A 13006-nucleotide genomic window follows, 5' to 3' on the forward strand; every position below is an offset into this window, starting at 1 on the left:
CAATGGTAGGTTACGGGGACTCTTTGGGGAGATCCACCTACTGCTCACCTCTTGGCCACAGCACTGTAGACTATATGATTACAGACATTGACCCCTTCTCTCTCATCAATCTGGCAGTAAAAAACATCAACTATATATTCAGGCAAATGGCAAAGAAGTACAATTGAAATGGATAAAAAAGATCACAGATGACAACTGGTTTGATGCAAATTGTAAAATTATAAGGAAAAAACTTAAAACACTATCCAACCAAAAGCACAGAGACCCAAATAATGGTGAATTACACCTTCATTACTGTGAGACTTTAAAACTTTATAAACAAACACTCAGAACCAAAAAAGCATAGTGCAACAGCAAGCAGCTGACACTAATTAAGGAGTCCATAAACGCAAACAACTTTGGCAAAATTGGTAAAAACTAAAAAAGTTGAAACAAGAGGAATTGGCGATACAAAATGGTGACATATGGACAACCCATTTTAAACACTCTACAACACTGTTCAGATTGACACAAACACAGAACAACTGCAAATTCATGAGAAGTTGAATGGATTAGAAAAAGCTATAAAGGACAATCAAAATCCATTGGTCTCCCCAATTACTGACCAGGAGCTCTATAAGAAACCTCAGGTCCTCAAATTTAAAACATCATGTGGACCTGATGGCATCCTAAATGAGATGCTCAAACTCACTAGTGCAAAATTTCAATTGGCTATATTAAAACTATTTAATTTGATCCAGAGTGTAGGTTATTTCCCTGAAATCTGGATTCAAGGACTCATACCCCCAATCTTTAAGGATGGAGACAAATTTGACCCTAACAATTACAGAGGCATCTGTGTGAACAGTAACCTGGGGAAGGTTTTCTGTAGTATGATAAATGTAAGAGTTCTAAACTTCCTTAATAGGCACAATGTCCTGAGTAAAAGCCAAATTGGATTTATACCAAAACATCACACGACTGATCATATTTACACCCTATACACCCTGATAGATAAACATGTCCACCAAAATAATACCAAAATATACGCTTGCTTTATCAACTTCCAAAAAGCATTTGATTCTATTTGGCATACAGGACTGTTCTACAAAGTTATTGAAAGTGGTGTAGGGGGTAAGACATATGACATAATTAAATCAATGTATACTGGCAATACATGCAGCATTAAAATTGGCAAGAAAAGAACAGAATTCTTTAACCAGGGGCGGGGCCTTCGTCAGGATTGCAACCTGAGCCCTGCACTCTTCAATATTTACATCAACGAATTGGCCACTATTCTAGAAAAATCCTCAGCCCCTGGTGTTAGTCTCCACAACTCAAAAGTTAAATGCCTACTCTTCGCAGATGACCTATGCCTGCTGTCACCCACAGCACATGGCCTACAGCAGAGCCTGGACCTGAATGAGCAGTAAGGACAGACCTGGGTCCTGGCAGTAAACCCCAGAAGATCCAGATCTCAGGGAACTAGAACAAAGTCCTCAATTGGTACAAAATATATAGAGTACTGCACACACTACAATTACTTAGGTTTAAAAATAAGCTCAACTGGACACCTTAATGAGGCAATGAATGAACTGAGAGAGAAAGCATGCATGGCATTCTACGCTATTAAAAATCTAATTCAAATTGAAATACCTATTACAATTTGGCTAAAACTAATTGAATATGTCATTGAACCAATTGCACTTTATGGCAGCGAGGTGTGGGGTCCACTTGCAAAACAAGATTTCATCAAACGGGACAAATACCCCATTGAAACCCTGCATGCAGAGTTCTGTAAGATTCTCCTACATGTCCAGAGGAAGACTACAAACAATGCATGCAGGGCAGAATTAGGCCAATATCCACTAATAATAAAAACTCAAAAAGAGCAATTAAGTTTTGGAAACTTAATTGAAATATCATTACCAAGTGTAGCGCCCGGGGTATAGTGGGTGAGAAGTCAAGCGCAGGAAGCAGAGAGTTCAGGGTAGTGCTAACTTTTAATGCACAACAACGGTGAACATACACCAACCAAAACAAATGTCCCAAACACAGGGACTTAAACAGTCCAGCAACACGCCGAACAGGAAGAGACATAAAACCTAACGTTCCTAGCCAAGGTGGGCCACCAATACTTCCCCCGGAGGCCCCGCACTGTCCTCGCCACCCCAGGATGACCTGAGGAGAGTAGGGTGTGAGCCCACTGAATCAGTTTGTCCCGAACACCAAGCAGCACGTAATTACGCCCAGCCGGACACTGAGGAGGTGCAGGTTCCGCCAGTAACGCCCACTCGATGTCCGAGTCCACCTCCCATACCACTGGTGCCACCAGCCTCGAGGCTGGAAGGATGCAAGTAGGCTCGGTGTACCGATCCTCCGTGTCATAGAAACGGGACAGCGCGTCGGCCTTTGTGTTCAGGGAGCCTGGTCTATAAGACAGAGTGAACCTGAATCGGGTGAAGAACATGGCCCACCTTGCCTGACGCGGATTCAGTCTCCTAGCTGCCCGGATATACTCCAGATTCTGGTGGTCAGCCCAGATGAGAAAAAGGTGCTTAGCTCCCTCAAGCCAGTGTCTCCACACCCTCAGGGCCTTTACCACCGCGAACAACTCCCGGTCCCCCACATCATAGTTACGCTCTGCCGGACTGAGCTTCCTCGAAAAGAAAGCGCAGGGGCGGAGTTTTGGTGGCGTACCCGAGCGTACCCGATAGCACGGTACCCACCCCAACCTCTGACGCGTCCACCTCCACTATGAATGCTGGAGAGGGGTCCGGGTGCACCAATGCGTGTGCACCCGTGAACAGCGCCTTCAACCTATTGAAGGCTCTGTCCGCCTCTGCCGACCACCGCAAAAGAAACCGGCGCCCCCTTCACCAGTGAGGTAATGGGGGCCGGTACCTGGCCAAAACCCCGGATAAACCTCCGGTAGTAATTGGCAAACCCCAAGAACCGCTGCACCTCCTTCACCGTGGTAGGAGTCAGACAATTTCGCACGGGCTTAATGCGGTCACACTCCATCACCACCCCCGAGGTGGAAATGCGATAACCCAGGAAGGAGACGGCTCGTTTGGAGAACACACACTTCTCAGCCTTGACGTATAGGTCATGCTCCAGCAGTCTATCAAGCACCTTGCGCACCAGAGACACAATCGCGGCGTGGGTGGTGGAATAGATCAGAATGTCATCGATATAGACAACCACGCCCTGCCCGTGCAGGTCCCTGAGAATTTCGTCTACAAAGGATTGAAAGATGGCCAGAGCATTCTTTAACCCATACGGCATGACGAGGTATTCATAGTGGCCCGATGTGGTACTAAACGCGGTTTTCCACTCGTCTCCATCCTGAATACCCACCAGACTATACGCCCTCCTGAGGTCCAGTTTTGTGAAAAGCTGTGCTCCGTAAAATTATTCCACCGCCGTAGCGATGAGAGGTAGTGGGTAACTAAACCCCACTGTGATGGCAATTAGACCTTTATAATCAATGCACGGACGCAGACCTCCCTCCTTTTTCTTCACAAAAAAGAAACTCGTTGGATGGAGGGCCGAATGTACCCCTGCCCCAGAGATTCCGTGACATATGTCTCCATAGCCAACGTCTCCTCCTGTGATAATGGGAACACGTGACTCTTGGGAAGCGTAGCGTTTACCTGGAGATTTATCGCACAATCCCCCTGTCAATGAGGTGGTAATTTAGTCGCTCTCTTCTTTCTGAAAGCGATTGCCAAATCGGCATATTCAGGGGGGATGCGCACAGTGGAACCCTGGTCTGGACTCTCAACCGACAGGGCAAACTCCCATACACCTTCCTGAACACTCCTCTGACCAGCCCTGGAGAACCTCCTGTCTCCACGGAATCTTAGGACCCTGACCCTAATGGCCGGCTATCTAGGGAGTGCACGGGGAAGGGAGAATCTATCGGCACTAGCGGAACACCCAGTTTGATGGCGAGTCCGCGATCCATAACATTCCCAGCTGCGCCTGAATCGACTAGCGCCTTATGCTGGGAAGAGGGGAAAAAAAACAAGTAACAAAATCAAGACAAACATGTGACCAACAGGGGGTTCTGGGTGAGTTTGGTGCTGACTCACCTGGGGTGACCGAGAAATGTTCCGCCTGCCCTCTCGACTCCCAGACGGGCCCCCCCAGCACCGATAGGCCGTGTGTCCTCTCCGACCACAGCTGGTGCAGGGGGAGCCACCTCCTACGGTACCCCTCGGCACGGCCCCCCCCTAACTCTATAGGAATGGGAGCGGGAATGCTACGTGGTGGTACGAACAGGACCCTCTCCGAACGCCCGTGGGCAGCCAGCAGATTGTCCAGCCGGATAGACTTGTCTATGAGTTCGATGTCCCGACACGCTAGCTCCCTGTGGACGTCCTCCCGGAGACTACACCGGTAGTGGTCTATCAGGGCCCTGTCGTTCTACCCAGCCCCAGCTGCCAAGGTCCGGAACTCCATCGCGTAATCCTATACGCCCCTCTTCTCCTGCCTAAGATGGAACAGTCGCTCTTCTGGGTAGTGCTCCTTTGTCGAGTCTTGACCATTCCAGACCGCGTTTGCCCACTCCAGAGCATGACCCGTCAGGCAGGAAACGAGGACACTAACCCTCTACGCTCCCGAGGGAGTGGGCCTCACGGTAACCAGGTACAGTTCAAGTTGGAGCAAGAACCCCTGACACCCAGCCTCCGCTCCATCATAATCCCTCGGGAGCGCAAGACGGAGAGCGCCGGAGCCGGAGGAGGAGGGAGGAGAAGGTGGATCCAGCGATGGAGGAACTGAAGGTGCAGAGAGGAGACCACTCCTCTCCCATCGGTCCATCCTCTCCATCATCTGGTCCATCGCCAATCCTATCCGATGGAGGACGGTGGTATGATGAAGGACACGTTCCTCCATCGATGGGAGGGGGTTGGCAGCTGCTCCTGCTGACTCCATATTGGCGGTGCGGTATTCTGTAACGCCCGGGGCGTAGTGGGTGAGAAGTCAGGCGCAGGAAGCAGAGAGTTCAGGGTAGTGGTAACTTTTAATGCACAACAACGGTGAACATACGCCAACCAAAACAAATGCCCCAAACACGGGGGACTTCAACAGTCCAGCAAAAAAAACAAGCACATGGGAAAACCGTGACACACAGACGTGTACACACGAACATCGAACAATCCCGCAAAACCAGCAGGCGGGCCTGGTAAATAAAGCCCAACCAATCAGCCTAAAAGAAACACAGGTGAAACCAATAAACAGAAAAGGGGAAAAGGGATCAGTAGCAGCTAGTAGGCCGGTGACGACGACCGCCGAGCGCCACCCGAGCAGGAAGGGGAACTACCTTCGGTAGGAGTCGTGACAGAGCGTCTGCTAAATGACTTAAATGTAAATGTAATGTAAATGTGACACCAAGCCCTGCAATGCCAAGAACTGAGCATCCAGCTGGTCCTGGGGCTGAGTTCACAAGCCTGTTCTACTAACACACTGAGGCCTCAGGACCAGAACATCCAATCAATCAGAATAAACCAAATTACAACACAGTCAAAACAAAACTACATTGCTTATTGGGAAACACAAGCACAAACACAGAGCAGAATGCAGTGCTATCTGGCCCTAAATCGACAGTACACCATGGCTAACTATTTGACCATGGTTATTGATCAAAACCTTGGGAAAACCTTAACAAAGTACAGGTTCAGTGAGCACAGCCTTGCCATCGAGAAGGGTAGACACAGGGAGCCAGGTTTTCCTGTGTCTACCCATTTAAGGCTGTGCACCCACTGCACAGCAGCAGAACCTGAGACAGAGCTGCATTTCCTGACAAAATGTAAAAAATATAAAACAATTAGAGAGTGTCATTTCCCCATATTTGAAACCCTTATTCAAGGTTATCAAGACCTGTCTGATGAGAGTAGGCTTCCCGTCCTGTTGGGGGAGGACGCAGAGAGCTGTGGGTTGGCAGCGCGCTACGTTGCTGCCTGCCATAAGTTGAGGGACAGTGTCTGACAGACCAATCAACCTGCACAAGTACTCTACTGTATGCTTATTGTTATTGTTCCATGTATGGCTATTTTGACCTTTGGTTATTGTTGTTACTGTTGTCCCGTTGACAATTTCGATTCTCATTTTTTTTTCATATTGTAAATATCCAAAATAAGCATTTGGCAATATGTACATTGTTATGTAATGCCAATAAAGCAAATTGAATTGAATTGAATTGAGTGTGGAATTTTGTCAACAGAAAATTGAATTGCTTATTTGATCAAATAGAAGTTTCGTAATCATTAGGTTGCTACGATTGCACTGATATAAGTGGACGCAAGTCGCCTTTCCGCAACTTTGTAAAAAAACTACATTGTATCGGTCAGTTAAATAAAAAATCTAATTGGAGTTGTGCCTGTTGTTCACACGCGTATCTGCCCTCTCACTGGCTAGAATGGTCCCTCCCACCTGATCTCGCCTCCCGCCTACCATCCATCTTTGAGGACACGTATTTCCATTGTTAGAGCAGCCACTGGACTATCTTGTCAATATAATAGATCATCTTTAATATTGACACATAGCTAGCCTGGTCTCAGATCTGCTGTGCTCCATTGCTGTCATTGTCAAGCAGTACACGTTTGGCATGATAGCACAAACAGACTGGAATTGAGGCTTTCTTCAATCGAGTTGGTCCTGATCTAGTGTTCTTCTTCTTCTATGATTTAATGGCGGTCAGTAAACAAACATTTAAGATGTATGCTGCCACCTAATGTGCTGGAGTGTATTGTCAATCTTTGTAATGGGTGCGTGTTGGTGGCAGGGAAGTCAGGCGCAGGAGAACGAACTTAATAAGTAATTTAATAAGTGCTCACAAAACTCCAAAAAACAAAATATACAAAATAATAAATGTGGGTACAAAACCCGTCGCACACCAACACATAACTTGCACATAACATACAATCAAACAATCTCCGACAAGGACATGAGGGTTAAATACACAACATGTTATTGATGGGATTGGAACCAGGTGTGAAGGAAGACAAGACAAAACCACTGGAAAATGAAAAATGGATCAGCGATGGCTCGAAGGTTGGTGACGTCGACCGCCGAACACCACCCGAACAAAGAGAGGGACCGACTTCGGCGTAAGTCATGACAATCTTGGTCTACATTATCTCTGCATTTCCAAATCTTCCTACCTACAGTTGAAGTCGGGAGTTTACATATACTTAGGTTGGAGTCATTAAAACTCATTTTTCAACCGTTTTTCAACCACAAAACTAACGTTTTGGCAAGTCGGTTAAGGACATCTACTTTGTGCACGCCACAAGTAATTTTTCCAACAATTGTTTGCAGACAGATTATTTCACTTATAATTCAGTGTATCACAATTCCAGTGTGAGAAGTTTACATACACTAAGTTGACTGTGCCTTTAAACAGCTTGGAAAATTCCAGAACATTATGTCATTATATAATTTGAGTCAATTGAATGTGTATCTGTGGATGTATTTCAAGGCCGACCTTCTGACTCAGTGCCTCTTTGCTTGACATCATAGGAAAATCAATAGAAATCAGCCAAGACCTCAGAAAAGAAATTGTAGACCTCCACAAGTCTGGTTCATCCTTAGGAGCAATTTCCAAATGCCTGTTTTGGCAAAGAGATTTTGTTTTGGCAAATTCTACACCGTGCTGTAACATTGTCTACATTATTAAAATGCATCCAAATGCTACTGTGCTTCCGACTCATTTCCAGCTGTTGTTTTCACAGCTGTCTTTCCACTCTCTCCTTGGCTGCTAAGTGTGTGACTGTGAGTGAGTTGGCTTGGTCCTCCCTCACGCATCTTTGGTTCATTGGTTGACACTGCGTTTCTGATTGACAGGAACAACAGGAGAGGCTGTTAGTCTGAGCAGACAGTCAGAATGAATGTGTGCACTTTAGCATTTTGGCCTATATTATTTATTTTTTAATTTTTAATTTTAATTAGTTAATTCTATTCATTTAAATCTTTTGATTATTGATATCTTAATTTTTAAAAACATTTTATAAATAGATTCGGCTCTTCCGATATGCGAGCTGGCTACCAACGTTCACCTACAAGAGCATGCTTTTCAATCGATCGCTGCCCGCACCTGCTCACCCGTCCAGCATCACTACTCTGGATGGCTCTGACTTAGAATACGTGGACAACTACAAATACTTAGGCTGTAAACTCTCCTTCCAGGCTCAAATTAAGCATCTCCAATCCAAAATAAAATCTAGAATCGGCTTCCTATTTCGCAACAAAGCATCCTTCACTCATGCTGCCAAACATACCCTCGTAAAACTGACCATTCTACCGATCCTCGACTTCGGTGATGTCATCTATAAAATAGCCTCCAACACTCTACTCAACAAACTGGATGCAGTCTATCACAGTGCCATCCGTTTTGTCACCAAAGCCCCATACACTACCCACCATTGCGACCTGTACGCTCTCGCTGGTTGGCCCTCGCTTCATACTCGTCGCCAAATCCACTGGCTACAGGTTATCTATAAGTCTCTGCTAGGTAAAGCCCCGCCTTATCTCAGCTCACTGGTCACCATAGCAGCACCCACTCGTAGCACACGCTCCAGCAGGTATATCTCACTGGTCACCCCCAAAGCCAATTCCTCCTTTGGTCGTCTTTCCTTCCAGTTCTCTGCTGCACATGACTGGAACGAATTGCAAAAATCTCTGAAGCTGGAGACTCACATCTCCCTCACTAGCTTTAAGCATCAGCTGTCAGAGCATTTTACAGATCACTGCACCTGTACTTAGCCTATCTGTAAACAGCCCATCTATCTTCCTACCTCATCCCCATACTGGTATTTATTTATTTATTTTGCTCCTTTGCACCCCAGTATCTCTACTTGCACATTCATCTTCTGCCGATCTAGCATTCCAGTGTTTGCTATATTGTAATTACTTCGCCACCATGGCCTATTTATTTCCTTAACTTACCTCATTTGCACTCACTGTATATAGACTTTTTGTTTTATTTTGTTCTACTGTATTATTGACTGCATATTTTGTTTATTCCATGTGTAACTCTGTGTTGTTGTATGTGTCGAATTGCTACGCTTTATCTTGGTCAGGTCGCAGTTGCAAATGAGAACTTGTTCTCAACTAGCATACCTGGTTAAATAAAGGTTAAATCAAAAAAATTAAAAATTTACAGACTTTTATTTGGATTTTTTTATTATGCTAATTTGATTTCTACGGGGGCACGGACATTCACATCACGGGGTTTTAATAGCTCAAAATAACAAAAACGTAGCTATAGGTTTGTTTAACTGTAACATTTAACTGTAACTGCATGGATCACCGGTGCGGTTGAATGCAGCCTTGCAGTATAGTGTAATCAAAATGTATTGTAGTTGAGTAGCTAGTCTAGGATACTGTTCAAATGTTGCTGTAACAGGATTACATGTTTCTCCTTTGCGAAGTAGTACAATCCACTACAAGTCCTGTTGGTCTAGATCTATATATATTTTTAAAACTTTATTTAACTAGGCAAGTCAGTTAAGAACAAACAAACAAACCTTGTCAGCTCAGGGATTAGAACTTGAAACCTTGCAGTTACTAGTCCAATGCTCTAACCACTAGGCTACCCTTCCACCTAGGTAGAGGTCAAGTAAATTGTTGTAGGTCTTATATTCTGTACTTTTAAAAACAGCCAGTTTATTATCTCCTATTCACAAGACCCAACAGCTTTTAGTTTTCTGATTGGTTAAAGCCACGTCAATCATGATTTATTAGCCAATCAGCAGACTTTATTCCCGGGCTTTATAGCGTAGGACCCCCCACCAGGCAGGGCCTCAGTTAGATAGTAGTTTTGTATCCTGATGTCCTTCAATTTCTCTGCAATTTCCTGCATGGAATAGCCTTAATTTCTCAGAACAAGAATAGACTGACGAGTTTCAGAAGAAAGTTCTTTGTTTCTGGCCATTTTGAGCCTGTAATCGAACCCACAAATGCAGATACTCCAGAAACTCAACTAGTCTAAAGAAGGCAAGTTGTATTGCTTCTATAATCAATAATGTGCTAACATAATTGCAAAAGGGTTTCCTAAAGATCAATTAGCCTCTTAAAATGATAAACTTGGATTAGCTAACACAACGTGCCATTGGATCACAGGAGAGTGATGGTTGCTGATAATGGGCCTCTGTACACCTATGTAGATATCCCATAAAAAATCATCTGTTTCCAGCTACAATAGTCATTTACAACATTAACAATGTCTACACTGTATTTCTGATCAATTTGAATGGACAAAAAGTGTTTTTCTTTCAAAAACAAAGACAATTCTAAGTGACCTCAAACTTTTGAACGATAGTCTGGCTAGCTACATTATCAGAGATGACATGTTTCTAATTTTGACAGAAAGAGCCATTTACTCGGCTAGCTATAGCCTAATGTTAGCTAGCTAACGTTGAACCTGGTTGGCTAGTGTTAGATTTGCGTCAATTCGAATCTGGTATCAGGATAAATATGACAATGAGTCACAGATTGTATACTATGTATTTTTTATTAGGTAAGCAATAAGTGGTAAATGCAATTTTCGTATATACGGGCTCTCTGTCCCACCTCGCAGGGCAAACAGAGAACTGACTTGTTCTTGACAAAGATATTATAAATATACCCTGACAGAAAAAGTTCCTGCTTCCGAGCCGGCCTGTCAGAGTAGAAACTGGGCGTGGTTTAGACTCACCCAGCCTATCGTTGATTGTTTTCGTACGAGGTGGTACCAGCCCCCGGGCGCTCCAAGTTGATAGATGTAACTTGCTGTGTCGAGTATCTATGCGCTCATGCTCGATACCGTTCTCTCGCACCTGGCTCCTGTTATCTAACAAAAGACAGTTTGTTCTCGCAACACTACGTTCTGAATGTGCCCTCCCCAACTCATTGCACAGTTCCTGTCTTCATGTTATTCTGTATTTGTCCATCATGAGAAAGGTCCATGGCCCTGAAAATGTTAACAATGTTTCAAGTCAGCTATGTTGCAAAACACATACATACATCCACACAAGCCAACAGCAGATAATATCCAATCACATATATGGTAACGGACTATAGTGCATAACACAGAATCCTCATAATAGTTACCTGCAGATTCATGCAGGGTAGAAACGTCATGAGTTGTGATTATGGTTCATCTTAACAAAGACTCCACTATGCAAGTAACCATTTCGGGTGCATTCATAAATTCAGTCTGACCATCTACTCCGATTTCAGAGCAATCTCGTCAGTGTGCTAGAGAGCGCAGAATAACTGATGAATTTCTGAACGCTCAACACTGGTTGCATATGGCCAGTGTCAGTAAACTCATTGGCAAGAGCATCCGCTGTGCGCTCTGAATTTACTAACGGACAATCTGACATCACAGGTGGAGTCACCAACGCTCTGGACAACATAACCCTAACCAGCTCTGCTAGGGCGAGTAATGTTCAGTGAGCGGTTCTCTCTCTCACTTCGATGTCTGCAAGAAGCTAGCAAGTTAGCTTGGGTGCTAGACTGCTGTTAGAACGTTCGGATCAACCCTTAAAGAGATGGGTGGGGCCAAAGCTTAAGAGGGTGTGAACGATGCTGAATGGGTGTAGATAAAGAAGGGCTCTCCAATAGAAGTACCAAAATAGTCAAAGGAAATTTTCTCAAAAGTGAGTTTACAAGTTGATCAACTTTCAAAGAAAAATTACTTTTCCATTGTTCCTCAACTATAGTGTATGACATACCATTTTGTAGCTCTGCGTTTCTACTTTTATCCAATGTAAAAAAAAGGAACAAATATCAAGGGAAGAGAGCGAGAGCTACAGGAGGCTTTCACAGCTCTCCACCCACAGCTCCAGGAACAGTTGTCCAGTCAGAAGATTTGCTTCACCTTCAACCCACCAAGTGAGCCACACTTTGGAGGATGCTGGGGAAGGGAGATTACGTCCATCAAGACTGCCCTGCAAAACCCCTCGGCGCACAGAAAGACTCCAAAGAGATGCTGAGGAATGTCCTAATCGAAATAGAACGAATCTTGGAAATCCAAGCCCTAGTGATATCTGTCCCCCGACATAGCGGATCCAGATCCTATCACCTCTAACTCTCCTCTCATGGGGCGGCAAATCTCCTCACTACAGTTTTAGAAAAAAAAGTGCTATCTAGAACCTAAAATGGTTCTTTGGCTGTCCCCATAGGAGAACCCTTTGAAGAACCCTTTTTGGTTCCAGGTAGAAACATTTTGGTTCCAGGTAGACAGAGTTTAGCCGACCATTTCTAGCACTGCTTCACATGGATCTACTTACTGCACTTCAGGCCCGTCAGAAGTGGCACAAGGATACGGAGGACCTTGCAGTCGGGATTGTCTCCTATGGTTCTCTGGCAAATTGGAACTGTCAAGCGAGCTATCCCTGGAACAGACAGGAAAGTGACAACAGTGGAGATCCAAGTCATGGACAGAACATACGTCAGGCCTGTCGCACGGCTTATCCAGCTGCCCGCCCGTCCTCAAGAAGCTACCGACCATTAGCTGGCCTAACAGTTGAAGCAAACCCGTTCAACACATTTGGGGGCGGCTGAAAAACGGCCAGCTCACAAGACCCAACTGCTTTTAGTTTTCTCATTGGTTAGCGCCACGCCAAATCATTATTTATTATCCAATCAACAGACTTTATTCCCTGGACTTAGCGTAGGACCCCACCAGGCAGGACCTCAGTCAGTCAGTAATTTTCCATCCTGATGACCAATCAATTTCCCTCCTGCTCATTCTACCCCCTGACCTCTTTTCACAAAAATATTTTCTCATTGCGACAGAAAATAGTTTGACGCTATCAATTTCTAGTGGAAAATGTATCATGTTGACTCCTACTTCATGCTGCAGATCGGTCATATTACAACCAGCATGTTGAAACATTAAACTACTAACTTTCTGCCATACCGTGGCAACAGTGAACAGCTTATAAAGAAGGCCTACTGTAGATTCAGAAAATCAAATTGGAGTCCTTCCCTTTTACAACTTGTAAGCTGGTCTTAACACCATGGAACGTGCTCC

The sequence above is a fragment of the Oncorhynchus masou genome, chromosome 31 (genome assembly GCF_036934945.1).
Source record: "Oncorhynchus masou masou isolate Uvic2021 chromosome 31, UVic_Omas_1.1, whole genome shotgun sequence".
Taxonomy (NCBI): domain Eukaryota; kingdom Metazoa; phylum Chordata; class Actinopteri; order Salmoniformes; family Salmonidae; genus Oncorhynchus; species Oncorhynchus masou.